Genomic DNA, 2358 nt, shown 5'->3' on the forward strand with positions numbered 1-2358 from the left:
ATATATATTAACCCTTGTATTTGTACGCGGGTAGGCAGGTACGCACACACATACACACACGCACACACACATGTGCAAATATCTGTACGCCTCTCACCTATTTATCATCACTCATTATGTCTAACATACCTGTACGGTACACGAAAGCAATGAACGTATACACACACGCCCTCGTACACACACAGAGACAAAGTGACACGTACACTCTCGCACACATCAAACACACGTATCTGCACACGCACCCCTATATATACAAACAAAGAAACAAACCCGTAAACACCTCACAGAAACATGCGGAGAAACGATGACATTCAACAAACTACAGCGTCTTTCGGTTCATATTATACTCATTGAAAATTATTGTATACTTCTGTTTTCCTTATGTAACGGTCTATGGTGTTATGTGTTTGTGTGTGATGGCAGTTACGTCTATATATTTATATTTACATGTTGTAGTATTCGATTGTAGTGCGGTAACAACGAAATACATTGAACACTCCGGGTGACTGCGGAAGTGACGTGAATATTTCAAAAATGGCGTCGAACACGTGATTATGCATTAACCGGATTGATAAATAAATCAAAGTCGAAGAACTATAAACAATCAGTGAATAAATAATTGAATGGCAACTAATCAGGAAACAAGTAGCTAATTAAAAATTAATGAAAGACGATTAATTCACCGTTAACAAAGTTACTTAGAAAATGGACGTATGAATTCGGTTAGCTGATAAACATGAATGTTTGTAAACAGAGAGGTATGCATGGACGTATTATTTTTCGTACACACAAAACGTGCTGCTATCAGTACGTACACACAAACGTATGCAGGGGTCACACATGTACGTACAGGTATGTATATGTGCGTGTGTGTGTGTGTGAATGTACGTGTGCGTGTGTATGCTCTATGTGTACAAATACATGTGTGAGTATTTATGTATGTATGATACATGTATATGTGCGTGTATGCATTATGCATGAGTATGTAGGTTTACCGTGTGGAGCGTGTGTGCATGAGTTTATACTGTATATGTTTGGATTTGTATATCTATTTAGTTATTTATCTTAACTGGTACTTAATTAATCGACCCCGAACAGATGAAAGGCAAAGTCGATCTCGGCGGAATTTGAACCCAGACGTAGCGGCAGACGAAATACCGCTAAGCATTTTGCCCGGCGCGCTAACGTTTCTGCCAGCCCGCCGCCTTTGGTCAACTAAATATCGTACCGTCACCAACAATAATAAAAACATCTATAGCAGCACTGCAGCGCCACCAGGGTTAATACCACTGCAAACATTATCACGGCCACCTCCATCCACACAACCACTAGCACCTCCATAACTACTACCACCACAACTACCACAATCACCATAGCTACAATCACCACAAATACAGCGACCACAACCGCCACCCTCACCCACTACGACCATTAACACTACCACAGCTACCACAGGCCACCACCACCACCATCATAGCAACTACCACCACCACAATTACAACTACCATCATCATAACCACATCTGTACCATAACCACAACTACAACCACCACCACAACCACCTCTTCTGCTGCCACCGCTACTACCGTCTTGTTTCATCTCCCACCGTCAAAGCAAACCGCTAAGTCGACTCCACGTGGTTGTTACACCTGCTAGAAATATCAGCTATGACACATTTAAATCACACACCAAGATTCAAATAAAGAACAGTTCGAATAATCTCTGGAATTGCTTGAACATGAGAAGAATTAAAAGATAGGATGGTCACGGGAGGAAAAAAAAAACCTGTGATCATAAGTCTGCGCGATCAGGGTAGATTTGGAGCTCACTGCCAGAACAACAAACGGCCGCCATCGAAAGTAACTACGCCGCCTCCAACGCTAACGTATACGCCATCTTCTACACCATTACTCATGACACCACGACCATCACTGTCATCAACACCAACAATGACAACAACAACAACAACAACAACAACAACAGCACTTCTATAAAGAGCAACAACAACAAAATAATAATAATAATAATAATAATGTTAATAACAACAATAACAACGTCAACAACATCAGCGTTATCGCTTCTCTTACACAACCCGCCAACGCCACCACCAATTGAACAACATCAAAGACGGCCGCGACACGAACCCCCGACACCATGACAAGATATTGGCAACGGTGACATGTCGCCAACGCCAACGCCACCGCCACCACCAAGACAATCTCATAATACCTCACCATCCATCATACTGCATCATCCTCTATGAGCAATGTTGGAGTAATAATTCTTACCCCCACCAAACCCACCACACCTACCACACCTACCACCAGAGTCTCTACAATCGCCACCACCACCACCACCA

At 42.4% G+C, this 2358-nt stretch overlaps 1 long non-coding RNA gene across 2 annotated transcripts in view; it reads left to right on the top strand.

The window, feature by feature from the left end:
* Positions 1-2358, top strand: part of LOC128249663 (uncharacterized) — a 123007-nt gene that overhangs the window by 65799 nt on the left and 54850 nt on the right. The gene's annotated exons all lie outside the window — the stretch shown is intronic.

The sequence above is a fragment of the Octopus bimaculoides genome, chromosome 17 (genome assembly GCF_001194135.2).
Source record: "Octopus bimaculoides isolate UCB-OBI-ISO-001 chromosome 17, ASM119413v2, whole genome shotgun sequence".
NCBI lineage: Eukaryota > Metazoa > Mollusca > Cephalopoda > Octopoda > Octopodidae > Octopus > Octopus bimaculoides.